The following is a 17505-nucleotide window of genomic DNA, read 5'->3' on the forward strand; positions in this document are numbered from 1 at the left end:
GAAACCCAGAAGCAATGAAATCAATTACATTATTTTACTTGGACTAGCCTCCTTGCAGATGTTTCAGGTCTTAAATGTTATTTTGGTTGACCCATGGCTGCAATCTCTAGAGAAGTATCCATAGGAAGTAATAGTCCCTACTTCTATAGCAGCATGTCATTTTATAACTATATTGGGATGATCCACTGTTGAGCACTCCTACATTTACAGAGGAGTGCAAGAGTTTGAGTAACTGACAGGTAGGGTCAAAGGTCAGAGCAGTACCCAGATCAGGCTGCTATTATGATTACTGTGATTCATGGTAGTGGTAATGCTTACAATGCCTTAGTGAGCCTCAACATCTAGGGCCTACAAGGAAGAATACACCAGCAGTGGCTACACTTCCATTATTTTCTTTCAAAGCTGCTTCTGTTTTAATTCCAATGTTGTCATTCCTTTAGATATTGGGTTGCAGCTGATGACCTGGTGACTAGTTTCCTTTTTTCCCTTCTGTAAGAGTCTGTCTCTGATGCTGTATAAATTATTGAAGTTTAATCCACTGTGGACCTAACATGGTAAAGGTCAGTGGAATCCTCAGGAGAAGCACCCTCACATCAACTTCTTTATTGCTGCGGTTATTCTTTTATACTTGTACTCTGTGGAGGCACTCCTAAAGTACAAGATTGTGTTGACAAGGCTGGGCATTAATGTGTATCTGAACAAGAAGAGTTTGTGACCCTAAAGTCTTTGCAAAGTGATGTATATATAAATAAGCCACAATTTGCCTTATTTTTCTTTTGGCAACTGATGTGACAGCAAGCTAAATTTCCTATTAGGTAACTTGGGCCTTAGCTGAAGTCCGGTTGAACAGCTCTGTTTGGCTCAGGAGTATGCATGATTTTGCCCTACTGGCTATGCCTGTTGTCTGACTTGACTGCAGAGGTCAGCCACCATTGACTTCAGATCCCCTAGTGCTCCCTGTTGGTGTACTCTGTAAGTCTAGGGCCTCTGCCTTGGTGCATACTTTGACATGACCCTTTGTTAGGTGGCCCCTGTCTTTCCTTTCTAAGGAGGAAAACCTTGCAGCCACTAAGTCATGCTCTACTCTGTGACAAAAGAAAACACGTGGGCACATTGGGGTTGTTATTCTGTGGGCACTGGTATGTAAACTGACTGGTTAAACTCTAACCTCCTTGGATGTGGTGGAGCATTATTTTGGTGGGCATGAAGTGGGTTGGTGCGAGGGAGCAATCTACGACTCCACTGTGACCTGCTCCTCAGTTCTTCCCCTACCACATTACCTGTCTTGAGTTTCCTTATCTTGAATCCTGCTCTCCATCAGAAGCTGGCACTGGCAATAACCATGCACATTCTGTCGCTTGAGGCTTTTTTGTTTCATCTTAGCTGTCCACCCACATGTCTGCTCCTCCAGTGCCTGAGCTGTTAGTCAATCCTGAATTGTTTGGGTTGTAGTCAGAACTTTATCTTTCTATACTGATTAGCCAGCTTGTATGTTGTGTCTTTCGGCTTTTCCCGGTTAGGGGTCGCCGCAGCGGAACTCCGGTCCGCTAATGATTGGCAGTTGATTTTTATGTGCTGAGTTGCCAGCCCTAACGCACAACCTTCAGCAAAGGTACGCCCATTCACGCATATCTCCACGCAGAAGATGCTCTAGCTGAGAGTTGAACCGGTCAGTGTCTTACTGTGAGGCGACAACGCTACCGCAGCACCACTACCGCGGATCGCAGCACCACCACCGTGGATGATTAGCCAACTTGTATACTGAGTACAATTACAGTAAAGAAGAAATGGTACAAAATGATCACAGTGGAAACGAGAGCATTAACCCACTGTCAGTATGATTTCAGCAAGGATAGAACTCCTACTGTATGAATGGTCATCAATGCTGTTCTTAATGTCACAGATAGTGGAGTCAATCTTTTTCTCAGTCTCACCAATAGCTTTGACAGATTAAGTTGCATGGCATTTTAACTATCCACTCTGGGCTGCAGTTAGGGGAATAACAAACCTTTCCAGGTGAAACTGGTATCTTTGTTTTCATCCCTAGCTTATATTAGCTTAAGTGCACCATAGTGTTTCGATGCATTTTTAGTAGCAGACACAAGATGTCCAGGATCGTAATAACATCTGTATCCAGTTGTACAAGGGATCATAAACTATCTCCATTCCATTTTTCGTCTAGATATTTTTTTTTTATTATTTGTGTTAACCTATCTTATGATCAAAGGAAGTGAATTCCAAAATCTAGCAATTGTGATTTTAAAATATCTTTTTTTTTTTTAAAAGCTTGTTTTGTCTGTGTGTGAGCTTCAATTGTTAAACTTCCTCCATTTATTTTTGAGGAATACGGACTGCTTAAAGTGTAATGACCATGTTCTGAAGCATCTTTGTTTTACAGTTAACTTCATTCCCAGTTAAACTCTTCATAGAAAAACTGCAAATGATTTTGCAAAAAACAATAATACCCACACACACATTTTACTTTTTTTTAGCATAATCATTTATTCAGGTTTTCTCTATAACCTCACCCACAATTATGTCATGATAAGTAATAGGTAATGATTTACAGCACACTGTGGCTCCACCCCGCTAACTACACAGATATACTGCTCTGGCTTTGGTACAGGAAATAACTTCTTGTTATTTGGGGGGAACACAAACCAAATGCATTCAGAGGTGTTAAATGAGTGAAGCACTGGAAATCAGAGGTGGAAATGAGAGAGAGAGAGAGACTTGGCTGAATGTTGGGATTCTCAAGAAAAATTGTTTCAAAAAATGGTAGAGTTAAAAGAGGGAGCACACACAGAACCTCAGATTACCATATAAACTGGGGGGAATAGACTGTATTAATTTTTATGAAAGCACAAATAAGTAACTGGACTGGTATTACATAGCTAGATGTGTTAATTGAAAGGGCACATTGTGGTATGTTCCAAATTTAACCATGAGAAAGAAGCCAAGACCTATATTAGTAAAGATGCAGTCATACCAGCAGAAACAGCTGCTCCTGACAACATTGTGGTAGAATAGGAAAGTATTAAAAATTGGGGTACAGCAGAGTGTGGAAAATGATTACTCACTGTACGCCACAAAGAAGAGAAGCTTATCACTGCAATCAGGGAATGTCAAGAGGCAGATGTTTGACTGAATTTGCTATAGCCGTCTGTCTTTAGAACATTTTTCTTGTAGGATCGAAGACATTTTTGGGTACAGAACAGGTTAAGGAGGAAATAATGTTTGCCCAGTAAAGTTTGAGCTAGCAAGTTGAAGGGGACTCTGCTTCTCATTCTTCTGGCAATAGCAAAGCCATAGAGAGATAATATGCCAGTGGAACCTTTTCCATTATTCCAAAGGAATATTATTGAGCAACAAAAAAAAAAAAAAAAAGACTAGGAGCTGACTAGAAAATTCAGGAATGCTTTGGATTTGAACCAGAGAATAGTGCCAGGTGGTCAAGATGATGAGATAGACCAGCAATAATGTGAAATCACAAATACATTTTAAATAATTACAAAGTATCATTTCCATAATATCCAATTTAGACACGAGAACTGTGTTTCTTCAAGAAAAAAGGCTAGAAATTTGTTGACTGTGTTAAACTGGTGGAAGGACTCTAAAGCATATTTCCCACTTTGTCGTTAATGCTTAGAATGATAATGAAGGGACTGGAGATGTAACTAAGTAAAAAAAAAGTTTTTTGTTCTTAGTAATATATGTATATTGATACAAATTACATGATGTAATAGGATCCTATCTCGCCTACATTCATGACAGATGGGTTCGGAGCCGATCCATCGGCTCCGACTCGGCAACTTATACACTAGCACGAAGTCTCTCATTGGCTGGGCTACTCCCTATCCCAGGATGCACTACACCTACTTCTCCAGATCTCGTTTGCCGCTTTACAAGCTGGACGTGGTCTCGACTTGGCTGGAGCTAAGTGTTTACTTTTACCTTTATTGGTCCTTGACCTTGGGGTTTTTGTCATTTATTAAACAAACAGCTGTTTTAACAGCTTCTTTTATACTATTTGTGAAGTTTGAGTGCTTGAGTGTTGTCTGGTACTTGTTCCTTTTTGTCTGTTGGGCAAGGCCCGTTTTAGTTAGAGGGCCCTTGCCCTATCCTTGTGTTCTTTTTAGTCAAAAGGCCTATTAATTTAATTCCTTTGTGGTTATTTGTCTTCGGCCAAGCCCGTTTAAATTAGAGGGCTTTGGGCCGTTGTTCTGTTTGTCAGTTACTTGTGAGGTAAAATTCTCTGAGTGCTTGCGCCAGTGAGTCTCGCGCTTTTCAGTTGGCGCTGTTTTTCTTTATAGTGCTAATTTTTGTGGTGAACTCTATTGTTCTTGATCCTGTACTATGTCTAAAGAACAAAAGTCAGGGTTTAAAAAATGCACTCGGTGCAGTTATAAAATGTCCATAACAGACAGCCATTCTATTTGTGTTTATTGTTTGGGGCCGAAACATCTACAAGAGACTTGTAGCGTATGTCATGCTTTTTCTGCTAGGGTTCTTCAAGAACGTAAGAACAAGCTTATTTTGAAAGGGCTTATTAAACCCTCCTTTGAGGAAGCTTTGAATCCTCCTGTTGCTTCCAAAAAGAAAAGATCGTCGGCTCCGACAAGTCCGTCGGAGCCGACTTCTAAAAGAAAAGTTGACCTCTTCTTCCTCGGCTCCACTGACTTCGGGGCCGAGTATGAAAGTCTGCCTCGATACCTCCTACGGCTCCATTGTCTTCGGAGCCGCAGTTGGAGTATCGAGGTGAATCACCTCCATCGGCTCCAATGGCTTGGAGCCGGTGGAAGTGTGCAGCTCAGACTCTTCCCCTCGGCTCTGAAGAAAAGGCTTCTTCGGCGCCGATAGTGATCCATGAGTTGGTGGAGTCGGTGCCGACAGTATTGGAGCCGTTTGAGCCGGTCCCCTTCTCCCTCGGAGCCGAGAGGAAAGTCTTCTCAGTGTCTACCTCCTCTAAATCCTCGACACTATCGGATTCGGACCTGGATAGGGTTTTACAGAGGCTCTTCTAATCTCCAGTATTTGCTAAAATGGTCTCGGCTCCAGCACAGTTTGCTTGAGCCGATCCCCCCACTTTTGATTCCTCCTCCAACCTCTTCTGAGTTGTTGGAGCCGGTGGTGGTAGAGCAATGTGGAGCCATACGGTCGGAGCAGAGACCCTATCAGGCCTTCGGCTCCAACCATGCTTCCTACCCTGTCCTCCGGTTCAGGGTTTGGTACTGCGACCTCTACAGCCGGGCCGAGGGAATACCTTGGGATTAGGTGCCTCGGTACCTAGTCTTCCTCTCGGAGCATCGGCTGCTGGAATTCCCAGTGCCATCGTGGCCTCTAGACCAGTGACTTCCTTGGATTCTGGAGGTCCGGCCTTTGAGGCCATGAGGAGCGTGCTGGCCATGCCCTTGCCGGTTCAACTAGACTCTACCTCACCGTCCCTAGATTTGGAGACTGGTGCCTCTGTTGCGTTGCAGCCCCCCGGCAGCGGGGCCCCAGGGCCTGAGGATACCCCAATAGGGGGTTCCCTTCTTCCGGGTGGTCCGTCCGAAACTGCTTTGGACGAACCCCCACGGAAGAAATTGTGTAAGAGGAAGCACGTAGACTCCCAAGATGAGTCTATTACATCGGATACTGATCTCGATGACGCTGAGGGTCCCCAAATCATCTTCGGATAATATCTCCTTCTCAGATATCTTGGAGATTCTGAGACAGAGAGGTGACTGGCAAGCCAAAACCCCTTCAACTGAGGAGTCAGTCTTCCTCAAGGCCTTTGGGGCCCAGCCCTCCGCCTCCTGGGTGTCTCCGCCCTTCGATGAACTCCTTGATTTGATTTCTCGAAGGGTGTGGGAACACCCTGATTCTGTGGAACCGGTGCCTGCAAGGCCCAATAAATTCTTGTCAGCCCCCACAAAAGAATTTCTCACAAAGGTGTGTACGGTAGATGCTTTGGTGGTGGCTTCTGCCACACAGCAGGACGTGGCAGAGGCTTCGACGTCTATTCATCCTCCTAATAAGGATTCTAGGAGTATGGATAGGTGCGGAAGCGTACCCTCTCATCAGCGGCTTTTTCCTTACGGTCGCTGAATTATTTATGTCATTTTACAAGGCTCCAAAGGGATCTTCTCAAAGAGCTAAATGACTCCCTTGTTGGTAATCTACCTGAAGCGCTGGCCTTGACTGTTGGCGCACAGATGACTACTCTTTGTTCTATTGTTAACTCGTCCATGAGGCTCATCTCGGCCGAGGCGAGTAGAGCAGCGGAACAGGCGTTGCCCTTAGGAGACAAGCCTGGTTACGCTTGTGTTCGCACGGAGGCCTTCAAGTCTTCCTTTGCCGACGCCCCCTTTGATGGTTCATCTTTGTTTGGACCCAAGGTGAAGGACACACTAACTCGGTGCGAGCAGGAGGGCAAGACTTTGACTGCCGTTGGGGCCCGTTATTCCGCTCCTTCCAGGCCTTATCCCAAGGCTGGGAGAGGAGGGAAAATGTGGTTTAAAAATCCCAAAAGTCTTTCTCTACTCCACCCAGTGATTCCCCTCCAGAGGCAGGGGGGAAGACGCCCCAGAGGTGGCAGAGGCCCCCGTAACTCTGGAGACCGCGATTCCTTTCGTGGTTCTTCATACAACCAGCGTTCCTGAGTGGTTGCCCGACTGTGCAGCTCCGGAGCCAGTCGGGGTCGCTGGCGCATCCACAAGCTTGGGAATCCATAACAAGCGATCAGTGGGTGCTTCGTATTACCGGAGGATATATCATCCCTTTCAACAAACCCCCCCTTTCTTTAAGGGTAATCTCGGACGTGCCACCCAGTCAGCGGGATCAGGCAGCATTAGAAATTTCAAAGCTGCTAGAAAAAAGAGCCATCCAGCCTGTCCCCACCGACCAGATCGGATCAGGAACTTACTCAAAATTATTTTTGGTACCAAAAAAGACAGGGGACTTCAGGCCTATTTTGGACCTCAGTTCATTGAATCGTTTCGTAAAGAAGTCCAAATTCCGAATGGTCACTCTTCAATCTATTCTTCCTTTGCTGGAAAAAAATGCATGGATGTGCTCCATAGATCTCCAGGACGCTTACTATCACATTCCCATAGCTCAAGAGTCCAGGAGACATTTACGCTTCCGCCTCAGAGCCAGTCATTTTCAATTCCGAGCACTGCCCTTTGGTCTCACCACAGCCCCAGGGTGTTCACCAAATGTCTGGCAGTGGTAACTGCTCACCTGAGAAGTCTGGGATTCCAGGTGTTTCCTTATCTAGACGACTGGCTCCTTACAGCCACCTCGAGCATCTACTTCTCCAAGCGCTCAGAGCCACGTTCAACTTGGGCGTTTCTTGGGGATCACATTCAATTTGCAAAAATCTGTACTACAGCCTTCTCAGCGTATTACTTTCATAGGCGCAGACTTAGACACAAAGAGAATGCGCCTTCTTACCGGCAGCAAGAATTCAGATCTTACAAGATCAGGTCAAATCCTGCCTTCACTTACAAAGAGCCCCGGCCCATCGGATCCTACAACTGTTGGGCTCGATGGCGTCGACTATACTCCTAGTTCCCTTGGCCAGACTTCACATGCGAATTCTACAATGGCTACTGTCGGTTCAATGGTCTTATCAGGAACTGCCCTTGAACCACTTAATCATAATCACGGAGAGTTGCCGTCGAGATCTGCGTTGGTGGCTTCTACAGTCAAATCTCGACCAAGGGCGATCCTTTATTCCTCAACGTCCCGTTGCCACTGTGACCACGGACGCCTCCCAGGTAGGGTGGGGGGGGTCATTACCTGGACAGGTCGGTCCAAGGCACATGGCAGATCCAGGAAACACATTTGCATATCAATGTCCTGGAGGTGAGAGCGGTACTATTGGTACTCCAAGCTCTCCATCACGCTCTCCCACAGGGCCCAATTATCCTATCCGACAACATGTCGGTAGTATGGTACATAAACAAGCAAGGGGTACCAGGTCTTACCCACTATGCAGAGAAGCCATGAGACTTTGGCACTGGGCGGTAGCTACCAACCGCTTTCTAATGGCAACGCACATACAAGTCCAATGTGATTGCGGACAGATTAAGCAGGACCATTCTCTTGCCCCACGAGTGGTCCCTCAATCAGAGTATAGCTGCGAAAATCTTCGACAGATGGGGTCTTCCTTGCTGCGACCTGTTTGCCAGCCCCCACAATGCGAAATGCAGAGAGTTCTTCACACTGTTCCCATCCAAGGGACAGATTCCCAGGGACGCTCTGACTCACGTTTGGCCCCCCGGTCTTCTCTACGCCTTCCCTCCGTTCCCCCTCCTACCGAGGGTGATACAGAAGGCCATTTACCTGGAGAGCGAGATGATTCTGATTGCCCCGCACTGGCCTCGTCAAGTTTGGTTCCCTTTCCTACAGAGGCATGCGATAGAAGGTCCATGGTTTCTGGATCCGGTGCCAGACCTGTTGACTCATCAGTCAGGACGGCTTCATCCGTCCCTCAGGTCCCTGAAGTTGGCAGCATGGTTACTCCACTTCCATCCTTAGTCCGAGATAATGCTCTCTCGCCGGATGTGGTCCACATTCTGTCTTCTTCCCATAAACCTTCCACCATCAAACTTTATTCCAGTAAATGGAAAAGGTTTGCCTTCTGGGCTCAAGAACGAGGTATAGATCCTCTCACTGCTCCAGTATCGGAGGTTCTGAATTTTCTGGCCTCCCTTTTCAGTCGGGCTCTTCAGTTTCTACCATTAAGGTTCAATTAGCAGCGATCTCTAATTTTCATGCTTCTTTTGAACCTTCATTGATGTCTCACAAACTTTGTAAGGCTTTCCTTAAAGGGGCTTGGCTCCTTAGGCCTCCTTTATCTCAGCCTGTTCCCCTTGGGATTTGAATATGGTTCTTGCTGCCCTAACTGCCCGTCCTTTTGAACCAGCTGCTACTTGTGATTTAAAATTTCTGTCTTGGAAAACAGCCTTTTAGTAGCCATAACATCTGCTAGGCGAGTTTCAGAACTTCAAGCTCTTTGTTCTGATCCTCCCTATTTGATTTTTCACAAGCATAGAGTTTCATTGAAATTAAACCCGCATTTATACCAAAGGTGGCCTTCTTTCTGTATGCAACAAACTATAGAACTCCCTGTCTTTTTCCCAGAATTCTCCAATAACGCAGAATATACTTTGCATCAATTGATAGACAACTACGTTTTTATTTGAATAGAACCACTCAAACGCTGAAATCAAATCAGTTGTTTGTTTCTTTTGCAGCGAACAAATTGGGTCAACTAACAAAAGCCTCCATATCTAAATGGATTAAAGATTGTATCATTTTTATTTATTCACAGGCTCATAAAGACCTTCCCTTTCCAGTCAAGGCTCATTCTACCAGGGCAATGGCTACTTCCGTAGCTTTTCACTCCAAGTTATCAATAGATGATATCTGTGCTGCGGCAACCTGGACTTCTCCGCACACTTTTATTTCTCATTACAAATTGGATGTGGTTTCTCGAGGCAGAGCTTCCTTTGGTTCCACAGTTCTCAGGAGTGTGTTCCAATGAGCCACCCAGGATGTAGGTGCTGGGGACGCTGTCCCATCTGTCATGAATGTAGGCGAGATAGGATCCCATTACATCTTTTAGTTATGTACTTACCATAACCGGATGTATGGGATCCATCTCACCACATTCATAACCCACCCTCCTTCCCCCTTCCATTTGGATTTAGAGGAGCTGTAGTCACTTTTCTTGGTGTTCTTTCTTGAAGAACTTTAGTTGGTTATAGTGACTAATAGTGTTTGCTGTGTTTACATGGGTGTATGAAAGCGAACAAACAAGATCTGGGGAAGTAGGTGTAGTGCATCCTGGGATAGGGAGTAGCCCAGCCAATGAGAGACTTCGTGCTAGTGTATAAGTTGCCGAGTCGGGGCCGATGGATCGGCTCCGAACCCATCTGTCATGAATGTAGGCGAGATGGATCCCATACATCCGAAGTTATGGTAAGTACATAACTAAAAGTTATATTTTAAAGTAATTCTCTACAATATGCAGAGATATTTTATATCTTAGATGAGGGAGTCTATTCAGTGACTGCTGTTAGGTTAGTGATGTTAAAGAAAGGACTTTTTCCTTGACTGTAATATCTAGGGTTTATACTGCAACAAAATACAAGGCTGAATATACAATATTGTGGTCCTGGCTGCTAGAGGATGTAAAAGTGTTATTGATCATATTATATGTTCATCAAATTATAGTAATTTCCCCTGGCATTATATAGGTGGAAAATAGATTAATTGTTTAGTTCACTATGCTGATAAGGTGAATTTTGTAAGCTCAGGTTTCACTTAAATGCGGTTTGTTAGACATAAATACTGTATTCTCTTTGCATAGGCCTACAAATGTAGCCATATTAAAGCAGGCCTATATTTTCATTTTATATAATGCAATTTCAGTGAATGTAGTTTCAACAGAAAGGTATGTTTAAAGGATACAAATGAGCTCAGAGAAATAACTTTCAGTCTGAAGTACTGATCGGAATGAAATGTGCTTATAGAATGTGTAGAACATTTTGGGTACAAACAAAACTTGTTTTAGATAATACAAGGCTTGGGGATAAAAGGCTAAAGAGGCATGACGAACTTGTAGAAAATTTACAGGGTGCAAGTATCATGAGACAGACTTTTTAGACAGAAGTCAGTTTAATTTGGAAAAGACAGCAGTCAATTCAGTTCAGTTTATTACTGATATTCAGGAAAGTGAGTACAGAAATTCAGTTTTATAGAAATGCTTAAGAGATTGAGTATAGATGTCAGGTCAAAAGTCCAGCAGCTCAGAAACTACAGAGGACAGGACAGTTTGTCTTAATTCGGCCATTTGAAAAGGAACAGTTGTGAGTTAGAGTTACTACGGACAGTATAATCCAGTCTGTTTCAGTTTATCAGCACTGTTATTTAAGACAGTAAGGCTTGTTCAGATCTTATTAAATTATTTCATCTGCCTTCACTGTATACTGCTACTACATAATAAACCACTTCTATCAGATTTACAGTGTGTACAGACTTTTATTCTGAAAGGTGCAAGAGGATTTGGCACATACAGAAGAAACTAAAATATTTAGTAGTTGTTCAGAATAGCTTTGGTTAATTTAAAATATAAAGATGTTCATTCCATTTCCAACAATTCTTACCATTTTTTAAGCAAACAGGCTACAAAATGGAAAGCATGAAAAACTGTGTTTTTTCTAACATTTGTCAAGAGCCATTTCTTGCATTTGTAAAGCTATTAGATGCTTCTTTCCGCCAGCAAAGGTCTGCGCTGTTAGAGATGCTTTGTCTACAAGTGCAGGCAGTTAATCAGGAATTGACTGAACCATAAGCTCAGAAGTATTTGCATAAGAAACAATATAATTGGTATTTAAAGTGAACTGGAAAGCAGTTCACTGAAAATAAATTACATTTGACACTGGAATCGAATACATTTCCAAGTAGATGCGGCCTTTAGAACTTCAATATTAAAAGTATGTGCAATTTATTTATCTAAGGGTAAACAGTGCACTTCTTCTTAAGCCTAACAATCAGTTAACTGTCATCATTTAAGTTGTTTGACACATTTAGGAATGATCTACAGATAGGACTAGGAGAGGTGGTATCTGTGCAAGAGGGAATGCATGATCTGTTGATGTCAGTTTTCATTCTATCCTCAACTGATGGGTTTGGATCCAATCCCTTGGATCTGACTCGTCCGTTACTAAAACTTGTGGCAACCAAGAACTTTCAAGTTTCTCCCTTACCCACAATGCACCAACCCCAATATCCTCAAATCTCGTTTGCTGCTTTTCATTGTAAAACGTGGTTTCCAACACTTTTTTTCCCCCAACATCTTTATTAAATTTCCACATATGACAAATGCAATCTTACATTTATATAAATGAAAAACATACAAAATAATATCACTTTGGTTGCAAACAGTTTACATCACAGACATCACTGAAACAACTAGTTGTAAACATTATAAAGCACTTATAAACCTTCCAGTCATTCTTAGTTAAGCATTATATAGCTCATTCAAATCCTGCCTCTTAATTCTCGTTCCTGCTCTGCATATACTGTTCCCACAACTCCCATTTTTTCTATATAATTTTCTCCTTCCCTTTTCTAAAGATCCCAATTCCAGTTGTTTTATCTGTGTTACTATATTCACTACTTCTAGTAAAGTTGGTCTAGACTTTGATTTCCATTTTCTAGTAATTGTTTTTTTTGGCAGCCACCATAATTAGACTCAGCAAGGTTTTACTATATCTAGGCAATTCTGATTATATAGCACAACTCAAAAAAATCATCTCCCCAGTCAGTCAGTTATTATTACTGCCTTTTATATATAACTCCTCTTTTGCTAAATGTCTGGTTCCAACTTTTATGTTACATGTATATACTGTTCGGCAGGTTGGTCTTTTATACAGTTGTTTCATGTCATATCCATTTGCGCCTATGTCACATCTTACATAACTTTTTGGTTTTTTTTGAAACCCCTCAAACAGAACAAGCAACCTTCCCAAAAAACCCTCCTAAAACCTATCAACTTTACAATAACACACAAAACTGTACATCTTCAAATATTGAACTTTTTGCTTCCTAATAAGAACATAAGTTCTAAGTTGATAGCTACACAGGCTAAAGTTAACCAAAAAAGAAAGATTAGTCATGCTAAGATGCATGGTACAGCCTGTGCTATTAGTAAATGCTATTTAATTTCTCTATCTATATAACTCTTCCAGTTGAGAAAACACTTGAATACTTTCAGTAAACACTTTCTCCAAGCCATTTTTCTTTATCAAATTGTCTTCCAGTGACATGCAAACCAGACACAAAACTGCTAAGGGTACTTTGTTTAACAGAAAGACTTACAGTATTCGGTCTTCTTTTTCATTTACATGCTTTGTAATAAACTTGTTACTGGATAACACCTATGGTTTTTACCCATTCATTTCCCTATGCAAACATGGGAAAAAGCATATATTTTTATTTTGTCATAATCTCTTAACCAGACACTTGTGCTCTCCCTCATCTCCTCTCCCCCTCATTTTTTTTTTCATTGCAGTGTCTACATTTTTCAAAACTGGATAAAGAAAGAGAGAGAAGAAGGGTGAAGAAGAAAAAACAAAAGCACCTGTTTATATTAGTATTCCCATTGCATTAAAAAAATTGAGAGAACTTTACTTCAAGACTAACTGGTTTTGTATTATCTTTAAAGCTGTCACATCTGGGAAACCCCTGATTGTTTTCAGGGAACATTATGTCCTAGCCAGCTTCTCTGTTCTTTTTTTTTTCTTTTACCTCAGCCAACCCCCTTCCACCAGACTGTCTCCAGTTTCTCTTTACCAGACTCTCTCCATGGAGACATGCTGCAGAAATGCTACTTAGTCTAGATATTTGCAATTACTAGAAAAACAACTTATAATATTCTGTATTCTTAGTTCATTTACTTGCTCTCTGTTTTAAAACAAAGGTCCTTAATCAGTCATTTTCTCATGCAAGAATGAAAAAAAGCACATCACTTTGAATTCTGCCATGCCCCCTCAACCAGGCTCCCTTTTTCCTTTTTTTTTTTCTTTTGTTACTCTTTACATTGCCCATGTTTCTCAAAACTGCACAAGAAGAAAAAGAGAAGAGGGGAGAAAAACAAAACACCTGTTTACAATCCCCATTACACCCATAAATAGCATGCAAAGAAAACCATGCAATACAGATACAATACTATTAAGAAAATAAGGTGCTTTCTTTACTTACAGTTAGTGTTCTCCCCTCTTCCCTTCCTCAAAGCATTTTTCCAAACATTAATGACATGAAGTAGGACATATACTTGAGTCCCCCACTCAGCAAACAAATTCTGAATAAGTCCAATGTTTCCCGATTTTCTTATGCTATCATATTTCACAAATATAATTAATGTTTTGTAATCCCACTTTAAATTACTGATTATATTGCTGTTCTTCTCCATCACCCAGATCCTGTCTCTGCTTCATTTCTAACATACTCTCAATTCTTCTAGTCAACTCTCATGTTCCCTTCCTTCTCTCCATCATTTTCCATTGAAATACTGGAAAAGGTTTCACAGGTGCAGTCTCTCTGTGGTCTTTATTACCAGAGGAGCGAGAAGCCAAATCTCCTTCTGTTTCACAGCTCAGTTTTTGTTGGACAAACTTCTGTATTTCCTCTTTAGCATGCACTTCATCAAAAAATGATTTTGTCCCTCTAGGGAAGAATACCTTGATGACAGGTGGATATAGCAGTTTGAATCTCACACCTGCACCTCGGCAATCTCTGAATAGAGGGATGAATTTACTTGTCTTTTGCCTGGTGTATGAGTAATCATTCTCCACAAACATTCTGCTGTCACCTACTTTTAGTATTTTGTCCTTCTGCCACAGTTTTGATGAAATCAATTGTTTCTGCTGGTAGGATTGCATCCTTGCTATTAAAGGTCTGGGTTGTTTTCTTATAGCTAGATTTGGAGCATACACATGATGTGCCCATTCAACTAATAAATCATGCTCTGGAATACTAGTCCAGTTGCTTATTTGTGCTTTCATAAATTTAATGCAGTCTGTTCCTTCCAGCTTCTCTGGTATAACTGAAAATCTCAAGTTTTCCCTATGTGCTCTGTCCTCTAGTTCTATATTTTTTTTAAACATCTCTTCCTGAGCAGTCTCATATTCATCCAGCATTTTCTTCATTTCAACCTCTGATTTTTGCAGCTTTATTATCTCATCTGAATATCTGTTTAAAGCTTCTTCCATTTGTTCCAGCCTTTTATTGTTTATGCTAATATACTCTATCAGTGTTTTGTTTATTTTAACCAGGTCTGTATGTAGTTGTCATATTATCCTGTAGGTTACTGGAAGTCATGTCCGAAGGTTGCATTACTTTTTGCTGAGCAGCTGCAAAACTCACCCTAGTCAGTGTTACTTCCTCACTTTTTGTAGCTGATTTTTTCCAGGTCTTTTGTATTTCTTTATTCCTGGCATCCAGGCAGCATACTTACTAGCCAGTTACTGAAATTCACCCATAAACATAAGTCTACTGGCCTTCTCTGCTGAGTTTATGTTTTCACACTGGGAGAGCTAAAAACAAGCTGTTAGTATGCAGCCATCTTGGAATTCCCTATGGTTTCCAACACTCTTGAGTGATATTAAGAAAAATTGTGTAAACTTCACTTATTTAATTACCCTTCTTTATTTAGATTAAGTATTCCCCTAACCTTTCATATTCCTTTTTGACTTGTGCTAAATTTCTTAGTTTCCTTCTTTTCCTTGTACTCTTATACCACTTGATATTATTGTTAGTATCTTTTCCTTAGTATTACATTTGATGTAGTTTCCTCCAGAAGTCTCATAGAGGAAGATGGGGAAAGAGTGGTAAGGACGATTCTCTCAGCTCAGGGCAGATAGGTCTTCCTTTGGCTCCTACCAGTCTGTGTTAGGAGGTCCATTTTTCTGCTACACCCCCTCTACAACGTCTTCCTCTGACTCCAATAGCCATCTCAGAGTCCCAGGATCCTAGCTGTCTGGATCCCTCCAGCTTGGATCCAAGGATTGTTGAGTCTGAGGTGTTGCACTAGACTTCAAAGCTTTTGGAGCCATCTCTGTGCCCCCTTGAAGCCTTGGCATTGGATAGCTCAGCTCCAGCTTCTACTTCAGCGATTTTGCCCTTGGAGCTGGGGAAGGCTGCGGTCCAAAAGCTGACCTTTTTGGATCTGAGGTGTTTCCTTTCTCCAGGAGGATCTACCTTTGAGGCTTTGAAGTAAGTTTTCTCTGCCTCCCAGAATGGAAAGATCCTTCCCTCTCAGATCCCAAATCTGCAACCTTGACGTCACTGCTCTCAGAGCCTTACCAAATCTTTCTGCAGGGACAGCCAGTATCAAGACCCCAGGCTTTCATACAGGGAATTTTGATTTACTCTTCTGATACCTGTCAAGACCATCCCATTGAGAAGGTCCCTAAGAAGAAGACGCACAAGATGAAGCACCTAAACTCACTAGAGGAGGCTATCACAGAAGATACAGATTAACTTGAAGATGTCTCCTTTGGAGACATCCTAGAAATCTTTAAACAGAGAGGTGGCTGGATGCCCAGCACCTCTTTGTCTGAGGAATCTGTATTCCTGGAGGCTTCTGGTACTGGACCATCTACCTCCTGGATGACTCTGCCCACTGATGAGCTCATTGAGTTGATCTCTCAGTGGGCATGGAAGGAACCTGACTCTTTTGACCCTACACCACAGAAACCAGATAATATTATGACACCACCTGTAGACAAGCAGTTTTGGGAACAGGGGTGCCCATTGATGCCATGGCCGTAGAAGCGGCCACTACAAAGGAACTTGCTGAGGAGAGTTCCACTGTCCATCCCCCCAGCAGGGAGTCTCAGGCGATGGACAGATTCGGGAAGTGTGTCTGTGCTTCAGCGACTTTTGCTTTAAGGTCACTGAATTAGCTGGAACATTTCACAAGACATCAGAGGGATTTGATTAAGCAGCTGTCAAACTCTCTCAGGATCTGTTACTGAAGATGTTCAGTCATCTGAACCTCAAGGGCAGCAGGTTCAGGAATTTCCATCAGGAGACATGCCTGGATGTGCTTATGTGATTTTGCAGAGCTCTTCAAGTCCTTGTTCATCAATGCTCCCTTGGACAACACATATCTGTTTGGCCCCAAGGTGAAGGACACACTATCCAGGTGTAAGAAGGATGGAAAGACCCTGTCTGCTGTGGGCGTACATTTAATCAACCCCTCAAAGATCCTTTTCTAGGAATCAATGAAGTGGTTAGAAGATGTGGTTCAAGAAGTCTCAGGGTCCGTTCCAGGACATACGTGGAGAAAGGTCCCCCAGAGGCAGAGGAGGAAACTCTAATGGACAATGATGTCACCATGGCAGAGGTAACCTGCAAAACCAGGAGTACAGAGATTCCTTCTCTGAAAATCCTACCAGTGCTCCTGAAAGGAGGCCTGACTATCCACCTCTGGAGGCAATCGGGGGATGACTATCCCTGCACCAGATAGCCTGGCTAGATATAACAAAATAAAATCGAGTGCAGAGGATTATTTCCAGGGGTTATATAATTCCCTTTTACCTTCCTCCTCCAAACTCGAGAAAAATCCCTGATGTTCCACCCAGTCAGAGGAAAGAAACAGCAATCCAAATTCAAAAGCTGCTAGAAATAAAGAGTCATCCAAGAGGTCCCACCAGACCAGATGGAATCTGGAACTTACTCAAGGTTCTTTTTAGTGCCAAAAAAACAGGGGACTGGAGACAATGTTGGATCTTAGCAACTTAAACAAGTCAGTTCTTTCTCCCATTTCTGGGCAAGGATGACTGGATGTGCTCAACAGACCTTCAGGATGCATACTATCATATAAAGATGAAGAAATGATCCAGAAGGTATTTACGCTCCTGGCTAGGAGCCAGTCATTACCAGTTCAGAGCTCTGCCCTTTGGAATCACCACAGCCCGCAGGGTGTTTACCAAGTGCACGGCA

This window comes from Protopterus annectens, chromosome 8.part0 (assembly GCF_019279795.1).
Source record: "Protopterus annectens isolate FY-2018-M chromosome 8.part0, PAN1.0, whole genome shotgun sequence".
NCBI lineage: Eukaryota > Metazoa > Chordata > Ceratodontiformes > Protopteridae > Protopterus > Protopterus annectens.